Genomic DNA, 19,697 nt, shown 5'->3' on the forward strand with positions numbered 1-19,697 from the left:
AACAGAGGGCTACTGGAGGGGTTGTGGGAGGGGGGATGGGCTAAATGGGTAAGGGGCACTAAGGAATCTACTCCTGAAATCATTGTTGCACTATATGCTAACTAATTTGGATGTAAATTTAAAAAAATAAAAAAGAAAATTTAAAAAAGAAAAGAAAAGAAAATACATGCAGTTAAATTCAATGTAACTTCCTGGACAGGATTCTGGACTAGAAAAGGAAAAAAGACGCTGTTGTTACAGAGAGTGAAAATGTCATGGGGTCTGTATTGTATCAATGTTGATTTCCTGACGTGGATGGGTCTTTTGTTCTGTGGACATACACACTGGATATTTAGGGGTAATAAGGAATCAAGTTTGTAGTTTTCTATCAGATTGTTCATAAAAAGACTCAACAACAACAAAACCATATACTGTATATAGATACAAAGAAAGCAGAAGCAAATGTGGTAAGATATTAACAATTGGGGAATCTGTGAGAAGGGAATATAGGAGTTCTAGCAACTTTTCTATAATTTGAAACTATTTCAAAATAGATATGATACAAATGAGTATTCATATTTAATTTTTGGGACAGGGAGAGACAGCACGAACAGGGGAGGGTCAGAGTGAGACAGAGTGGAGACACAGAATCTGAAGCAGGCTCCAGGCTCTGAGCTGTCGGCACAGAGCCCGACGCGGGGCTCGAACTCACCGACCCTGAGATCATGACCTGAGCCGAAGTCGGCCGCTTAACCGACTGAGCCACCCAGGCGCCCTGAGTATTCATATTTAAAATAAAAGTGAAAACATATGTTCACACAAAAACTTGTACACAAATATTCATAGCAGCTTTACATATAATAGTCAAAAAGTGAAAGCAATAAAATATCCATCAACTGGAATGGATAAACAAAATGTACATCCATATGATGAAATATTAATTGGCAATAAAAAGGAAGTATTGATACATGCTACAACGTGGATGAACTTTGAAAAACATCGTGCGCAGTGAAAGCAACCAGTCACAAAAGACCACTAACTGTACAATTCCATTGACCTGAATGTCCAGAAGAAGAAAATTCACAGACACAAAAAGTAGACTAGTTGTTGCCAGGGGTTGAGGAGAGCAGGGAATGGGGAGTAACTGCTAACTCATACGGAGTTTCTTTGGTGCTGATGAAAATGTTACAGTAGTGATTGTGGTGATGGTTGCACAGCTCTGTAAATATACCGAAAACCACTGGTGGGTAAATTTGACAGTATGTGAAACATATCTCAATACAACTTTATAAGGAAAAAAATGTCACAGACAAACATATAACATAAAGTCAAAAAGTTTTCTGGGCACACAGGCAGACTGAAAAGGAAGGAACTTTGAAAATCTGTACTAAGCAAGAAGAGCCACTCCCTGAGTAGTTCCACCAAAGATCAGAGCTTCCCTTCTGTCCACCAGGCCTTGTCCCTCACACTAGGTCCCATATCCCCTATAGTACAGGAGGCAGAATAATGTGAAGATTAGGCATCTAGCTCTGCAGTCAGATTGCCTGGGTTTGAATCCAAATCTACTATAACCTATGTGACCATGGGCAAATCGCTTAACTTCTCTGTGCTCTGTTGTAAAATGGGGATACTTGATTGGGTTGTTGTGAGGAATAAAAGACCTAATCCATTAAGAGTGCTTTCAAAAGTGTTACTTATTGGAATTCATTAGAAGCTATGGTTCTTTTGTTTTAGCTTACTTTTATTTTAATTTTTTTTTTTAACGTTTATTTATTTTTGAAACAGAGAGAGACAGAGCATGAACGGGGGAGGGTCAGAGAGAGGGAGACACAGAATCCGAAACAGGCTCCAGGCTCTGAGCTGTCAGCACAGAGCCCGACGCGGGGCTCGAACTCAGGGACCGCGAGATCATGACCTGAGCCGAAGTCAGACGTCCAACCGACTGAGCCACCCAGGCGCCCCAAGTTTTAGCTTACTTTTTGAGAGAGAAAGAAAGAGAGAGAGCATAAGTGGAGGAGGGGCAGAGAGAGAGTGAGAGAGAATCCCAACCAGGCTTTCACAGCATCAGAGCCCGTCGCGGGACTTGAACTCACAATCCGTGAGATCATGACCTGAGCTGCAATCAAGAGTCAGATGCTTAACTGACTGTGCCATCCAGGCACCCCAGGAGACATCTTTCTTTAAAAGGCTCCAATCCATTTTATCCTCTCATTTCTCTGACATCACTTCCCTATTAAAAGCCACCTACAACCAATCAGACACAAGCTTGATATAATTCTGACCAATGAGTCCAAGGGTTCACAGAGGCTACCCCCTACTCTCTGATAGTCACTCTCTGTGCTCCTTGCCAAAACTCACTCCGGGAATGAGGATATGCCTCAGGGAATGTTGTTTTCAGAGGCCAACGTCATAGCTGTTACTCCTTCATGCTCTTATATTGTAACAAGCATCTTGGTTTCCTGTCGTCCTGTAGACTGGACAAACAGATGGGAGCCTAATCATGAGAGTTGATACTCATTTCATGCTAACAACGTGTCAGCCATGGTACATGATTGTTTCATTTCATCTTCACGCAATCTCCATCTTGTAGACTATTATCCTCTGTCACATGAGGAAACTGATGACCAGAAAAGTTGTCAAGGCCACACAGGTTCTAAGGGCTGGAATGAAGATTCTAATCAGTCTCTCTGTATCTTCAGATTCTACTCTCTTAACCAATGTGTTGTATTGCTCGATCCTCCCCAGAATGGGAAAAAGCTTGCAGCTGAGATTCTATTCCAGGGTAGCCAAAAGAGTTAGAGGTCAGAAATTATGTGTTAGATATATTTGTGTCCTAAGTGTCTAGGACACTGCCTGACACATGACAGGAGCTCAGATTTTTGTCAAACTGCTCAACTATGCAGTGGAACATCACCTCTCACATGGAATTAAATGAATCTGCTGCATGCAGAGTCCTGCTTCTACTTGCAGGAAGATGAGAGGGTTTGGGAGGCAGAGAGAAATTAGCTAGAATTCTGGTTCTGCCATTTGGTAACGTTGTGATCTTGGATAAAGGCACTTAACCCCTCTGAGTCTTGAATCTATAATCTGGAAAATGTGAAAAGTAGGTAAAAATAATACCTACTTCATGGTATTGTTATTCAGATGGAATGAAATAAAGTTGCAATGTTAAACATACTCAATAAATGATAGTTATTATTAGTGCCCCCTCATCCTTTTTTCCAAATAGGCCTTTGTGAGAGGTCAACTATATGTTGGTTCCCAACTTAAATAAGTGAAGCAACAATTGCAATTCAAAGTGGAGTAGTAGAAATAGAATTGAATTAAGAATTGGGAAATCTGGCTTCCTGCCCCCCCCCCCCCCTTTCTGGCTTTTCTTGTCCACCTTCTACCCAGCAGCTATGCAACCTTGGTCAAGTCACTTTATTTGTCTGGGCTTGTAATTCCGTACCTCAAATTAGAGTTGATCTCTGAAGTCTCTAGGATCCTCTTAATCTGCATGTCTGAGACCCCTTAAGAGATTATGTTAAGGAAGTATTACCCTTGGCTCAATCATTTTAAACAGATTATATGGGTAACTGGAAAATATATTCACTAACTCATTTTAGAATTACATGTTGTTGTTCATTTATTTGAAACTTTATGAAGCATGCTTCCTCCCCAAACCATAGAAACTTGGTGAAAAGCTGCAAGACGCAAACCTACCACCTAGTGGTGAGGAAAAGAAGATTCAGATTGAAGATAAAAGATGTCCTGCCATCCATCACATGTGCAGGGTGCCTGTCCTCAGCAATCTTTGATCTCGTATTTGTCCTTTCCCCTCACCACTCAGGATAGTTTTGTGTACACAGAAATTCAATATTTCCTGACTTAATAGTTTGCTCATTTGACAGCACTCTTTAGCCAATGAAATAACGTGGACTTTTGAAAATTGTGGAATAATCATTGGTGTTAGATTTGGGAAGCAGTGATGCCTTTCTACTCATACATCTCAAACCAGTTCTGCCCAAGAGTCCCAAGCAGTCCACCTCTTCTTTTTTTTTTAATTTTTTAAAATGTTTTTATTTATTTTTGAGACAGAGAGAGCATGAGCAGGAGAGAGAGAGGGAGACACAGAATCCGAAGCAGGCTCCAGGCCCCGAGCTGTCAGCGCAGAACCCGACGCTGGGTTTGAACTTACAGACTGTGAGATCGTGACTTGAGCTGAAGTCGGTTGCTTAACCGACTGAGCCACCCAGGCGCCCCCAGTCCATCTCTTTATGGATAGACACAACATTCCACAAGTGCCTGGTTCAAGGAACCAGGACCGCAGCTTTGAAAAGACACAAATCAATACACCAATGGGATTCTTGCAAGTATTTAATGACTTTGTTTTACCTACTACAGTAATTAAAATTAAGTCTTCACGTTTAAATTTAAATATCTAAAAGCAGGAATGCACCATCTTTAAGCTTAAACCCAAAGGTGAGGAGGAGGCCAGAATCCTAGGGTATTGGGCTTATTGGTAAAGAGGAATCTATTTTCCTTTTAAAAATTTTGCTTTTCTAGTCAGCCCCCGCTTTCTCCTTTCGTTCCATTTTCTCTTTCTTTCCCAAATAACAGCCAAGTAATTACGATCAGAATTGTTTAAACGGAACAGGTAGCGTCCTAAGTCCTGGGACTTAATTATCCCAGGTTTTCACCTGAAAATCTCTTTGGTTACTGAAAATATTTCTCGAGCCTTTCTTGAAATATGGAATTATGCTATTTTCCAACACTCTGCTTTACGTGTTGTTAATTTAGCCTTATTTTGAAATACTATTTTCACTTTAGTACGATTTTCTTTAACTTCTCTCCACACACGAGGGGTTCCGAATATCGCCACTTTGAGAATTTCGCCTATGATCAATCAGCCTTGCTAGTAGAAACCTCCTCGTTTTTCGTTTAATTTAAAACGCCTGGTTTCCATTTTTACTGTGTTTACGAACGTTGCCCAAGACTTCCAATGACTTAATGAACTACACCCTTCTCACGTTTTACAACTTTGGGGCTATGTGATTCCACGGGCATCCGGGCATTTACTCTTAACTCGGCTTCTTTAAGCAGGCTCCCGAGAGGAGCAGTTTCGGCCGAGAAGTTTAGAGAAGCAGTTACCACGGAACTCGCAACAGTTGGTGTCGGGCGATAGGCAGGTTAGAAATGATAGCTGGGGCTAGTTTAAGAAACACAAAGTCCAGGGAAGGGAGAGGAAAGGGCAGCCGTGGCCTTGGGGTACAGTGCGGAGGCGGTGCAGGGTCGCGGTGGAGGGGGGGGGGCGCGCGAGTTCCTGCTCCCGGAAGGGGCATTCCTGGGCCGCCAAAGCAGGCGGCGGCTGCGGCCAAGGAACGCAAGGACCGCAGTCGAGCGCCCGCGCCGTGCCAATTGCTGGGTCGACGCACTGCCAGTCCGCCCTCGGGACGACGCCGGGGCCACGGCGAGGTGAGGCCGGCCCTGCCCCCGCGCCGCCCCCGGCGGGAGGCGCGACGCCCAGGCCGCGGGTGCGTGCGCGGCCCCGGGCGACGCGGCTGGGCGTGCGCGGGGCCGCGGCGGAGGCAGGGCCGGGCGGGCGGCAGAAGATGGCGAGGGTGTGTAGGCGGCAGCAATGCTCCGTTGAGAGACGCGGCTTTCGGCAAGAACTGGACTCGTGGCGCCACAAGCTCATTCACTGTGTAGGTGAGACCCTCCCCCTGCCGCCTCCGGCCCTCGGGCCGCCACGCCACCGGCTGCCCCGGACAAGGGAGGGAGCCGGGACAGAGGGAATTGCTGCTCCGGCCCGCCCGCCCTCTTTGGCTCGGGCGTCCCCCTCCCCCACCCCCCGGAGTGCGGGCGCGCGCGACCTCCGGGCGGGCTCTCCCCCGCTCGGGTCTGAGCGCGCGCGCCAGCCCCTCCCCTCCGCGCGCCTTCCCCGGGGCGGGCACTCGGGCGGGAGCGCGTGCCCCCTCCCTCCCCCGCCTCCCCTTTTCCCCGCCCGGCGGCCCGGCGCCGCCGAGGGCTTATTGTGGAGACTCGCCCCACGGCGCTGCCGCCTGACTGGGGGCGCCGCCTCCGGTCCTGCGGAGCCGGGCGCGCGGGGGGGGCGGGGGGGACGGGGGCGTGCTGGGCCCTGGCTCAGCCCCCTTCTCTGCTCTGGCCGGCGCCTTCCCCCTCCTGCGCTTCCCCTCCCCCACGCACGGCGGCGCGCGCCCCACTCCCCGCGTGCACGCGCGGCGGCGGGCGGGCGGGCGCCCGGCGCTCGGGCGTGTGCGAGGAGTGAGGTGGAGATGGGGGCGGAGGGAGCCGGAGCTGTCACAGGCCCCGGGTCCGCCTGACCGAGCCAAGTAGGGTGTCATGGCCGCGGGGGGCAGCGGCTGCACTTCCTCTGCGGGCGGCGGTGGCGGCGGCGGCCGGGGAGTTAATCCTCGACGCTCGGGTCGGTGTGTGTGTATTTGTGTTCGGTGTGTGCGCGGCGCGGAGGAAGGGGGTGGGACCGGTCCGACCGGGAAGCTGGAGCGGGGGTCGCTCTTGTCCCCTTAGGGGATTTACCGGAGCCGCCGCCTCGCCGAGAGCCTCGCCGCACCCCCCCTCCCCCCGCCTCCCGGGCCTCGGGTGGCTTTTTCCCCCACGGGCAGGAGGGAGTGTGGACGGGGGCGCCCCGGGAGGGGCCGGGCGGCCGAGCTGCGCCTCTCACACTGTGTGTTTTGTCTGTTTTTCTCTCCCAAGGTCCCGTTTCCCTCTGTGCGGCGGCCGGCGGGACCATAAGGGCTTAACTCATATATTTAACCCCCCTCCAAAAAGTAAGTGGCCCGTGTGGTGTCTCCGCTCCGCCCGCCGCCCCCTAGCCCCAGTCCATCCTTGTGTCTGACTCTCCTGTCCTCCAGCATTGTTATTTCCCCATCTTTGCTTCTGTGCTGCTGCTGTGTGGGGAAATGCTCTCTCGTGCTTTTCCGTCCCCCAGGCCCAGTTCTCGGGGAGGCGCAGAATTCCAGCCCCTTCCTCCCCTCTCCCCCCGTGGGGAATATTCTTGGGAACCAGGTCTTCCACAGCAGAATCTAGGAGATTTTGTCCGTTCGCTCGGGCCCCTCATCCCCTCCTTCCCGACAGGGTTTCGTTGGAAGGAATTATGCAAATCCTGCTTTCTGGTGTCCATTCAGCGGCAATTTCATGCGGTGAGAAGTTCTCTTTGTTGTGCGAGGGGGAGAACAGACACTGATTTAATAGACATATCTGTTGGGGGGAAGGGTGGAGGGGGTGTGGAGAGGCTCAGTTTGGAAGAATTACAGCACTTGGTTAGCTCAGTGTCTTTGTGTTTGAGCTTTCTGGCTTGACAGGAGGGTATGTCCTTTACAGTGTCCCATAAGAGATGTTTTCTGTAATAGATTAAAAAGCAAAACTGAAACTTTAAGTAAGTGAAACATAAGGTAACCTTTACCTAGGGAATGTAAGCCCTTCCATCTCTGCAGTGTTTCATTATAAGGATACATGTGAATTTTGTTAAGAATTTAGACTGTAACGTCAAAATTAACATAGGTAACAATGCTTTAAGGTATCTGATATCACTTTGGTTGTCCACAGGTTAAAAGTACATCTTAAAACGTGCCTGTGTAAGTAATAAAGGCACGAATCAATTTTTTGGTGTAATTTGACTTGTGGATATATTTTAAAATTTTTTTTCTGCCGATCCAAGCCTACCTCTGCCCTCTAGAAAGCCTTTTGGTTGTCATTTATCATTTATTCTATTCTGTCTCTGCTTGTGTTTTTTCAGACCTATCATACGTTTGCTAAAATTTTATGTCAGATGAAGCACTTTATGAATTACTTATTAGTTGTAACCATCATATGAAAGGCATGTGGCTTTTGAGAAGCGTGAAATTAGTGAATTTTCAGAATTGTGAATATACTGAAATCATTTTCAAGACTTTTTCATGTTTTTGTTTCACTTTTTTCATGATTTTTTCAGTGGGGCTTTTTAGGTTTTAAAAGATTACTGTTTTAAAAGTTACTGTTAGTTAAGATGGTTTTAATGAGTTGTTTATCTTATTCTAATTCTGTTTGCTTTGAATCCTTGCCTTCTGCCTCAGGCTCCCTTTTTATCCGTCCTTGCTAGTGTTTGTGGTTACTTACTGCTGCTTGACAGGATCTTTTTTTTTTTTTTTTTTTTTTCTTTCAATGACTAATAAAGTCTGGTAAATATCTGAATTGAATATCAAATTTTGATTCATTTTTTGAGGGAGGATTTTAATCTGGTCATCCGTTTTCTTAAAGCATAGTTTTAAATCCAAATTTCCACTTTCAATGTAGTAAAGTTCAGGAGGTATTTAAAGTCCAGAGTGCAGAGCAGTAATACACAGTTGATAGTCTCCCAGCTAAAATCAATTGGGATTCATATTTTCTTTTTTATTATATGTAATTTCTTTAAGAGAAGCGTTCTAAGTAAATCAATTGTAGTGTTAACTTTCTATACTTAAAAGGGCCAGCAGTGATTCTTAGTGCAAAAGGCAACTACTTTGTCACTAGCAAATGTAATAATTCCTCGTTTCCTTGTTTATTTTAATGAGATTGGTTCTGAACAGTTAACCTTCTATGTGATTCTGTTGACTGATTGTCTTAGTACTTTAGGGTCATTTGGTTTCTAAATGGTATTTAATTGGTAGCAATCTTTGGGTTAAAAATGAATTCTCATTTATTTCCAAAATCAAATTCTTCTATTTTGGGGGGCTATTTGGTGGGATGCATTGAGATTGTGGAGGTGTTTTGTTTCTATTATTAGGTTTCACTTGTATTGGAATTAGTAGCAGTTTCAGACAGTGATTGTGATCAAAATGGATATTTGGTAACCAGGTGATTATTGAGATGTCCTCTGGGACTTTGGTAGTCCATATTCCAGGAAGATTGAGGTTCTCTCTGCTGCTTGGTATGTTGTAAACTATTGCTTGGCTGCTCCTCATCCTTGCTGTATTCTCAAAAAGCTCTTCCCAGTGTAGGGAAAGTTTTGTTGATTTCAGGTTAGCTCTGGCTTGGCTGAAAAAGGATAGCATAGTAAATCTTTTTAACTTACACAGTCGTTTCAAATTGTCCTGATTCCCTCAAATGTGCTTGTAGCTGGAGCAGTTAGTTCTAGGAAGTGTCTGAATAATGGCATTTAAAAAACATATTTTAGCCTTACGGGGCTACACTGGATGACCTGTAATTTCTTTCAGAGAATTAAGCATTCATCGTGTGTGGGGACTTGCCACTTCGGAGCACCCACCTAATTCTGTAGCTGCTTGTATTAATGCTGTTTTTAGGAATGAAAGGCAGTTAGGTGAGTACTTATTTGATTTAAATTTGTACCTGACACTGGGTAGACAAAAGTATTGGGTAAGCTACCCTGACCTTCAGGAGCTTTTAGTACATAGAGAAGATCTGGTGTATTCAATAATAGTACAAGGTAAAATATACCATATTGTTGCGCAAGAAAGTTCTAGGAGTGTTTAGAAGTGAAAAATCTCTTGAGATGATATAGGAAGGCTTTATGAAGAGGGTGGCAAATTTTTGCTTCATTTTGATGTGATGGGCATTTCTTTCATGAGAAACAAGTAAAAATGGCAAAGGATGAGAATGAATTTAAACTGTTTAAGTCTATTTAAACTACAGTCTGTGATTCATGTAGCGGATGTATAGGTGATAGTTTTGCAAAGGTAGGGTGTAAGGTTTTCTACTGCAGGTTAAAGTGGGGTCTCTTTGTTAGGCACCTTGGGGTTTATAATACATTTCTGTCCTTAGTTCAGAGGAGGAATGTTTCCTTTATTTGAGGATTCCATTGTGGAACTCACCAATGACTATAAAACAACTATATTGTTTTTTAAATCACCTTAACAGGGATGATATTGTTATCCAAAACAGTGTCTCTTCTGCATAAACTCTTTTGGAGGCTATACTTTATTTCATCACACAAAACCTATTTTTGGAATTGCCTAAAACCAGTGGTGTGTGTATGCTTTGAATATCCTTACTATTGACAAATTTTCATCCTTAGAGGGTGCATTTGGTATTTGGAAACAGTTGAAAAGTATTTTTTTGTGGCAAATAAAGGTGTATGTGAAATAACAAGATTGATTTTCTTTCCTGGTTTGCAAACTGGCTGTGAAGCTCAGCAAAGGGGTTTGATTTGTTTTGATATGCCTCAGAACTTCTCTTTTTTTTTTTTTTTTTTAATTTTTAAGTTTTTTTTTTTTTTTTTAATCTCAGAGAGAGAGACAGAGCATGAGCGGGGGAGGGGCAGAGAGAGAGGGAGACACAGAATCCGAAGCAGGCTCTGAGCTTCAGCACAGAGCCGACGTGGGGCTCAAACTCAGGATCCGCGAGATCATGACCCCAACCGAAGTCGGACACTCAACCAACTGAGCCACTGCGCCCTTCTGTTGATTCTTAATTCTTTTATGTCTACCCATATGCTATATGGAATCTGGACATTGGATAGATGTGAATAAACAAAGCTGTTGTTTTGTAGTTTGAAGTTAAAAATTTACCATCACTAACCTCCAAATTATCTTTTACTCTTTGTGAATATTTAAAAAATCTTTTTACTATTCCTTATAGTTGCACATTGCTTTTGGGATTATTCCAGAGTGAATTATTAGCTCATTTTATTGATTGTCTCTTGTCTGCAGGAAGTATCCCAAGTACAGTGGCTCATACCCTGAATTTTGTTTTCAATTGACATATAATTTATGTACCATAAAATTCATTCTTTTAAAGTATACAGTTCAACGAATTTAGTTTATTCACTACATTGTGCAAACATCACTAATTCCAGAACACTTTTCAATACCCAAAAAAGAACCCCCATACCCATTAGCAGTCATTTTCCATTTGTCCTGTGCCTCAGCCATTGGCATCCCCCAGTCTACTGTCTGTTTCTGTGGATTTGCCGATTCTGGACATTAAATATAAATGTAATGATACAATACATAGCCTTTTGCGTCTGGCTTCTTAGCATGTTTTCAAGATTCATTCATGTTGTAGCTTGTATCAGCACTTATTTAATTTTTTTTTTAATGTTTATTTATATTTGAGACAGAGCATGAGCATGAGCAGGGCAGAGGCAGAGAGAGAGAGGGAGACACAGAATCTGAAGCAGGCTCCAGGCTCTGAGCAGTCAGCACAGAGCCCGATGCGGGGCTCAAACTCGTCAACTATGAGATCATGACCTGAGCCGAGGTCAGATGCTCAACTGACTGAGCCACCCAGGTGCCCCTCACTTTTCTTTTTTATGGCTAAATAATATTGCATCGTGTGGACATACTGTGTTTATCGTTTATCAGTTGATGGGCATTTGAGTTGTTTCCCCATTTTGCCTATTATGAATTATGTTGCTGTGAACATTTGTTTTCACTTTTCTTGGGTCATGTGAAAACTGTTTTAACTTTTTGAGGAACTGTCAAACTGTTTTCCAAATTAGCTGCAGTATTTTACATTCCCACCAGCAACATAGGAGGATTCATTTCTTCACCTCCTTGCCAACACTTGTTATTGTCTGTCTTTTTGATTATAGTTCTTGTAGTGGGTAGGTCTGAAGTGGTATGTCATGGTTTTTATTGGCATTTTCCTAGTGATCAGTGGTATTGAGCATTTTTTTAAAGCTTAGAGAGTGACACCGTGAGTGGGGGGTGGGGTGCAGAGAGAGAGAGAGAGAGAGAGAGAGAGAGAATATGAATGAGAATCCCAGGCAGGCTTTGCATTGTCACAATGGAGCCTGATGCTGGGCCTGAACTCATGAACCATGAGATCATTGACCTGAGCTGAAACCAAGAGTTGGACTCTTAACCAACAGAGCCACCTCGAGGCACCCGGAGCATTTCTTCACATGCTTGTTGGCCATTGGTATATTTTCTTTGGAGAAATGTGTTTTTAGATCCCTAGCTCATTTTAAAATTGAGTTATTTTTTTATTGTTGATATATAAGAGTATATTCTGGATGCTAGATCCACATTGGTGTATGATTTGCAAATATTTTTTCTCAAAATCTCAATTTAAGAATAATTACTGATCAGGGGCGCCTGGATGGCTCAGCCAGTTAAGCATCTGACTGTTGGTTTCAGCTCAGGTCATGATCTCCTGGTTTGTCAGTTCCAAGCTCACATCAGGCTCTGTGCTGACAGTGCAGAGCCTTCTTGGGATTCTCTCTCTCTCTCTCTCTCTCTCTCTCTCTCTCTCTCTGCTGCTCCCTGCCTCCCTCTCTCTTTTTCTGCCTCTCTCTCTCACTCAAAATTAAAAAACAAAAAAACTTAAAAAAGAATTACAGATCAGAAGGGAAACTGCAGTATACCTTGTAAAAGGAATAAAGTGAAAGGAGAGAACTAGAATTACTCAGAAGGCTGCTTTAACATTCTTTTCTATGAATTATTAAAATTGTGCATGGCTTTTTAAAAGTAATCTCTGTACTTAACAAGGGGCTTGAACTCCTGACCCCAATATCAAGAGTCACATGCTCTACCACTGAGCCAGCCAGTCACCCCAAAATTGTTGGTTATTTTGTGTCATAGCACAAATATACTTTGCTATCCTAATCTTCAAAATTCTTGCCTGGAATTTCTGGGGCTTGAATTCACAACCCTGAAATCAAGACCTGAGCTGAGATCAAGAGTAGGATGCTTAACTAAGCCCCCCAAGTGCCCCCAAATTCCTGCTTTTCTACAGTGAGGGTTCATATATCAAGTTCACATAATGTGGCAAACCACATTATTCAAATCTGTTCTGTACTTGAGTTTTAGATAGTAAATAACAAAGAGGGAAACCTCTGTATAAATATTGTGTCTGAATTTATTGTTTCTAAGTTTGAGTAGTGAGAGAAATCTATACAGTAGCAGGATTTTTGAAATTTTAGATTGCATTAGTTGGTTGCATTTTATGAGACTCCTATTCGATGGGTTGTATTTATTGTAAGTTACTACATGATTTTATTTTCTGGTGCTAAATATTTTAAAAGACTTTTGAGTTTTGTGATTAGCGTCAGTTTCTCAGATTTTTGAGTTGGTTAGATATGGTATCATAAAGTGTCAAGTGTAATGATGTCTTAAAGATGAAATTGAGGGGCATCTGGGTGGCTCAGTCAGTAAGTGTCTGACTCTTGATTTTGTCCCAGGTTGAAATCTCATGGTTTGTGAGTTTGAGCCCCGCATCAGGCTCTGCACTGACAATATGGAGCCTGCTTGGAATTTTCTCTTTCTGTGCCCCTTCCTTGCTTGTGTGTGTGCGCTCACTCTCTCTCTCTCTCTCTCTCTCTCTGTCTCTGTCTCTGTCTCTGTCTCTGTCTCTGTCTCTCAAATAAACTTAAAAAAAAGGGGGGGGTGAAATTGAGAAGCTTAGAAGGTAGGTGGCAGAATTAGTCTGAAAATTGTTTACTTAATGGATTGTGAGGGGTATGTTAGGAAGGCTGTATGGTTGACACCTTGTAATTTTTGTCTTTTTTTTTCCCCCTTTAGTTCCACATGCTTATTTATCTTTTGTTAAAGAGAAATATGGATTCTTTGGATTTATCACATAATCAGTTTTCTGAATGTTATGCAATCCAAGGAGGTTATGTGGTTATGTGTAAAGTTATGTGTAAAGTTAGGAGTTATGTGTAAAGCCAGTTTTTATTGAGTGCCCTTATGATAATGAAGTTCTTATCCAGTTTTGGGTCATGTGTATCTGAAAATTAAAAAAAAATTTTTTTTAAAGCTTCATTTATTTATTTGAGGGAGAGGGAGAGAGGGAGGGAGGGGCAGAGAGAGAAAAAGAAGAGAATCCCAAGCAGGCTCCACTCTGACAGTGTAGAGCCAGACACGGGGCTCCATCCCACAAACAGTGAGATCATGACCTGAGCCAAAATCAAGAGTCAGACGCTAAACAGACTGAGCCACCCAGGGGATCCTGTGCATGTGCACGTGCGCTCTCTCTCAAAATAAATTAAAAAAAAAAATAATAGTTGGGAAACATTGAGTAACAACTCTTGTTGAAACAATCAGGGGATTTCCCTTAGCATAAATGCTTCCTTTTACCCACCGAAATAATTGTATGATATTTCAATTTTTGAAATATTTACCTAACTTAACAGGTAAAAATAAAACAGAATTAAACTCTTCCAGAAGCAAACTTTTTCTTTAACTTGCTTCAGTTGCTGTTGGAAGTTACATAGTAGTTTTCTGCCTCTGTTAAATACCGTAACACATCAAGACTTATTTTGGGGTTATAGGATGTGAACACCATATTACTTCATGAGAGCTACTGTTATTGGAAAACTATTGTGTGATGAGCATTTTCATTCACATTGGTAATACTAGATAGTCTGTGACTGTTACTTGGTATCTCTGTTAGCTTTTCATAAAATCTGAATCTTTTTTTTTTTTTTTTAACGTTTATTTATTTTTGAGAGACAGAGACAGGGCACGAGTGGGGAAGGAGCAGAGAGAGAGGGAAATACAGAATCTGAAACAGGCTCCAGGCTCTGAGCTATCAGGACAGAGCCCGACGCGGGGCTTGATCTCAAGAACTGTGAGATCATGACCTGAGCCGAAGTTGGAGGCTTAACCAACCGAGCCACCCAGACACCCCATATCTGAATCATTTTATCATCATCATAAATAAATGGCTATTTTGTATGTTTTTCTTAGTGACTTTTTTAGAGGTTTCCAGAGAGTAAAGGCATGTTCTACCTCCCCTAAACTCATCATGTAAAGGGGAAGAAAAACTAATTTTAAAAGGATCTATAGGGTGTATCTTGCTTGGTGAAAGAAAATCCTACATGTGAAAATGTGACTTTACCATAATGAAATATATTTTATTTTACAACAGAATTCACATCTAGTTTATAAGTAGCATGCTCCACTAGTATGTTTAGAAGTATTCGTTTAGGGGCCCCTGTCTGGCTCAGTGAGAGGCGCATGTGACTCTTGATCTCTGGGTTGTGAGTTTGAGCCCCATACTGGGTGTAGAGACTACTTAAATAATTATTGGTTTATACAAATTTCAAAAGTAAGTGTACAATGTATGTAGAAGAGAGAATTGTTGAGTTTGCTAAACTAAGATATGTTGGATGATCCTGTTTTTAACATTTTTGTTCTCTCCGTTGTATGGGTATTTGTGGGCCCCTGCCTGAATCCTTCCCTTCCTCACAATCAATGTAGGCATATATTCTAGGTCATTTGTAGGTATTTACCTCTGTATTTCTGTTCTCCTGCTCTTTTTCTTTTCATCTTCTAGATGCATGATTTGCCAAAGGTAGAAAGGATGCTAGAACTTGTTTTCTTGTTCAGCCATATTAATTACAGGGAAAAGAATTTTTAAAAAATCTTTCATTGTGGAAAACTTCAAACATATACGAAAGTAGAAAGGACAGTGAATACCCCAGCTACATCATTTAATGGCCATTGTTTTATTCCCACTGGATTATTTTGAAGTAAATCCCAGGCATCATATTTACTGTTGAATCTTTTGTTGCACCCTTTTTAAAAAATTTATTTATTTTTAAATTTACATCCAAATTAGCATATAGTGCAGCAGTGATTTCAGGAGTAGATTCCTTAGTGCCCCTTACCCATTTAGCCCATTCCTCCCCCTCCCACAACCCTTTTAGCAACCCTCTGTTTGTTCTCCATATTTAAGAGTCTCTTATGTCTTGTCTCCCTCCTGTTTTTATATTTTTACTTCCTTTCCCTTATGTTCATCTGTTTTGTATCTTAAAGTCCTTATACGAGTGAAGTCATATGATATTTGTCTTTCTCTGACTAATTTCACTTAGCATAATACCCTCCAGTTCCATCAACATGGTTGCAAATGGATTATCTTGCAACCTTTTAGTATGGTCTCCCTCTTCCCACCTCCCATCCCCAATGTAAATTTAAGGAAATAAGGTATCTAAGTGTAGTGGAGACAAGTTTTTGTTCTTTTACTGTTTTTTATTAATTTAAAATTTTTTTAATGTTTATTTTTGAGCAAGAGACAGACAGTGTGCAAGCGGGGAAGTGGCAGAGAGCGAGGGAGACACAGAATCCGAGGCAGGCTCCAGGCTCTGAGCGGTCAGCATAGAGTCTGATGCAGGGCTCCAACTCGTGAGCGAAGATTGCAAGATCATGACCTGAGCCGAGGTCGGATGCTTAATTGAGCCACCCAGACGCTCCTACTAATATTTTTTTTTAAATTTTTTTTTTTTTTCAACGTTTCTTATTTATTTTTGGGACAGAGAGAGACAGAGCATGAATGGGGGAGGGGCAGAGAGAGAGGGAGACACAGAATCGGAAACAGGCTCCAGGCTCTGAGCTGTCAGCCCAGAGCCTGACGCGGGGCTCGAACTCACGGACTGCGAGATCGTGACCTGGCTGAAGTCGGACGCTTAACCGACTGCGCCACCCAGGCGCCCCAATATTTTTTAAAAGCTAACAGATACTGAGCTTTTACTGTGCCAAACAAGATCCCTTTGATGTTAGTATCTGTTTTACAGGTGGAGAAACAGATTTGGAAAGATTAAGGGTTTCATTCATGATCACTTAGCTAAAGAGTGGTAGACCCAGGATTGGAATTCAAAAGCCTGTGCTCTTTAATCTTTTTTTTTTTTTTAAACATTTATTTATTTTTGAGACAGAGCATGAACAGGGGAGGGTCAGAGAAAGAGGGAGACACAGAATCTGAAACAGGCTCCAGGCTCTGAGCTGTCAGCACAGAGCCCGACGTGGGGCTCGAACCCACGGACCGTGAGATCATGACCTGAGCGAAGTCGGACACCCAACTGACTGAGCCACCCAGGTGCCCCCTGTGCTCTTTAATCTTAAACATTCAAGCATATGCCCTTCTTTTAGATTTTCCTATTTGGTTCCACCAAGTTGTCCCCTCTTTCTTTGTTTACAACTACTGATTGCTTATTTGATTTATATTACATTAAAGAATTAATGGTTTCTCTGCCTGCAGTCTTACCATAAATGGTAACATAATTTCTCTTCCAGTTCTCTGTCCTGGAATGCCTTTCCCCTTTCTCTTTAGCATTATCCTCCTGTTTGGCTTTTCTTTTCCTTCTTGATTTTTTTAGTTTTGTCGGTGGTATTCAGAGCTAAGTAGGTTTCTACAGCTGAATGTTTCCACTGGCTTAGTTTTTCTTCATATGTTGCTAGACTTGGCCTTTCTTCACCATTGGCTGAGATTTGAGCATAGGCTGACGAGAGGAAAGGCAGCAAAGTCCCAACAATCAAAGTGATACTGATTCTAGGCCTTCAGTTTGATGAGGCTTCCATGTGGACTGGCCTTGTTCAAGGCACTTTGAAGTTTGTAACAAAAGCCTTACAGTAACAGTGTGTAGGTGTCTGGCCTTTTCTTCTATACATATCCTTCCTAGAAACCTCAAGGGTTGTGGGAAGGGCAAACAGGGTAAAGCAGATTGGGATTCTGGATTCCTGGATTTTAGTCAAATGCCTTCTCAGTTTTAACCTCCTGTAATTTAGATTTGATGCAGTTGGCAATAAATATTTTTAAATGTGTGCTAGAAAGGGAAGTTGCTGAGTTGTGTATAACTACTGAGAAGGAGAAGGAATGATTTGGCAAATTTTAAAAATAATACACTGTTTAGGGGGTGCCTGTATGGCTCAGTCGGAAGAATGTGCAAACTCTTGATCTCAGGGTTGTACGTTTGAGCCCCACGTTGAGTGTAGACATTACTTAAAATCTTTTAAAAAACACTCTGTTTTGGTAATTCAAACATCACTGATCTTAGATAGAATTCTTCATTAATAGATGTAGGAAGATGTTATGACAAAGGTAATTGGGAGAAATTCCCATCAAAATAAAATGGGAAGCTCCTTGCCTTCACTAAGAATAAAAAATGAGAGGAATGGGAATGTTTGTGACTGTGTCCCTGTGTTGAAATGAGGCTTTTTTATTGCATGATTAATGGTATAAATTCTAATCTTGTCATAAGTGTTAGGTAATGTGAATTTTTATTCAGCTAGTAAGTGGACAAAGTTTAATTTGTATAAATGAGCATTGATTAGCTTATCCTGATCACAATACGATGGTATTTTAATTATGGATAGGCAATAAGAAGTTCATAAATCTTTGTGATTAGTTACTGAAAAAAACTTCTAAGTTGGTCATTTTTCAATGAGTGTTTAATAAAGTCTACGTCTTTTAAAAATGACTTAGTTAATATATCACCTTTGTTTAATGGCCGGAGTACTAAAATTTTACTTATTATTTACTTATTGATAAGTTATCTTTGACAGTACTATTTTTATGATACTATGTTAGCTACTCTATCTAGATTGGTTTCTGTTCTGGAAAGAGAATACATCAGGATAAAAGTAATAATATGGGTTAATTTCCAACAGTTTTTTAAGAGGTACTAGAATTGTGCTCTATTGGGGCGCCTAGGTGGCTCAGTCAGTTAGGCATATGACTTTGGCTCAGGTCATGATCTCGTGGTTTGTGGGTTCAAACCCCGCATCGGGCTCTGTGCTGACAGCTCAGAGCCTGGTGCCTGCTGCGGATTCTGTGTCTCATTCTCTCTCTGCCCCTCCCGCACTTGTGCTCTGTCTCTCTGTCTCTCAAAAATAAATAAATGTAAAAGAATTAAAAAAAAAAAATGTGCTTTATTGACTTTTTAAAAGACAAACACATATGATTAAAGTGATAGTTATTTTCCATGTGAGACTTGTACAACTATTGGATTTATTAAAATAGATTTTGGAATGTTAAATAGACCTATACGGAGTCAGAAACCCACATATATATATCTATCTTCTGAAAACAGTTTCAAGACTCATTGCTGTGGCTACCAGTGCATAATCTTATCTAAAAGATAACATTCTTTTTGGTCCCTTTCTCCTTAGGCAAAGAATTTCTGTTTAATCTTAAATGACATGTCCATATCAAAGATTAGTACATTTTATTGGTGAAACGGAAGAATACATTCATAAATGGGTGAAAGAGGAGAGAAACTAGAATTTTCCACATTAGGTGAGAAGATAGGCAGGAGTTATCAGGAGCTATAAAACTTGGGGCTTAATTTTTCTAAGAAAACAGTAGGCTACCGTTTGCAGTCCAACCTGAATGAGTTGGTGTTGGTTAAGACTGTTAAACTATTGTGGGGCACCTGGGTGGCTCAGATGTCGGACTTTGGCTCAGGTCATAATCTCGCCATTCGTGAGTTCAAGCCCTGCTTTGGGCTCTGTGCTGACAGCTCAGAGCCTGGAGCCAGTTTCAGATTCTGTGCCGCCCCCCCCCCCCCCCCCCCCCCCCCCCCGTCTCTCTCAAAAATAAGTAAACGTTAAAGAAACTGTTAAACTACCAAGAAGTTTAAATTATCCATAGATTTTCAACTTTTAAAATCAAGAGAATGTGAATTAATGGAGAAGAGTTTTTCTAGTGTACTTTTATAAACTGACATTGTAACAATGACAAAGGACCAGAGATATTAATGACCCAGACAATTTTTACCCTTTTTTTCCTTTTCTAAGGATTTAAACTTTACTTTGGAAAAAGTGGAATGTTTGTTCTTGTTAAATGATTAGTAAATGATTATGTGTTACCTCTCAGATATTGTTTCTAGGGGCGCCTGTGTAGCTCAGTCGGTTAAGTGTCCAACTCTTGATTTTGGCTCAGGTCAGGATCTCACAGTTTGTGGGTTTGAGCGCAGAGCCTGCCTGGGATTCCTTCTCTCCCTCTCTCTCTACCCGTCCCCTGCTCACATTCTTTCTCAAAATAAACATTAAGAAAAT

The 19,697-nt window shown here is 42.1% G+C and overlaps 1 protein-coding gene across 1 annotated transcript in view; it reads left to right on the forward strand.

Annotated features, from left to right (window-relative positions):
- Window positions 1-5,545: 5,545 nt before the first annotated feature.
- Window positions 5,546-19,697, forward strand: part of LCOR (ligand dependent nuclear receptor corepressor) — a 144,407-nt gene continuing 130,255 nt past the window's right edge. The window contains exons 1-2 of the mRNA XM_042908159.1: window positions 5,546-5,666; window positions 6,697-6,770. The gene's annotated coding sequence lies outside the window, so the exon portion shown is untranslated. The remainder of the gene's footprint in view (window positions 5,667-6,696; window positions 6,771-19,697) is intronic.

The sequence above is a fragment of the Panthera leo genome, chromosome D2 (genome assembly GCF_018350215.1).
Source record: "Panthera leo isolate Ple1 chromosome D2, P.leo_Ple1_pat1.1, whole genome shotgun sequence".
Lineage (NCBI taxonomy): Eukaryota > Metazoa > Chordata > Mammalia > Carnivora > Felidae > Panthera > Panthera leo.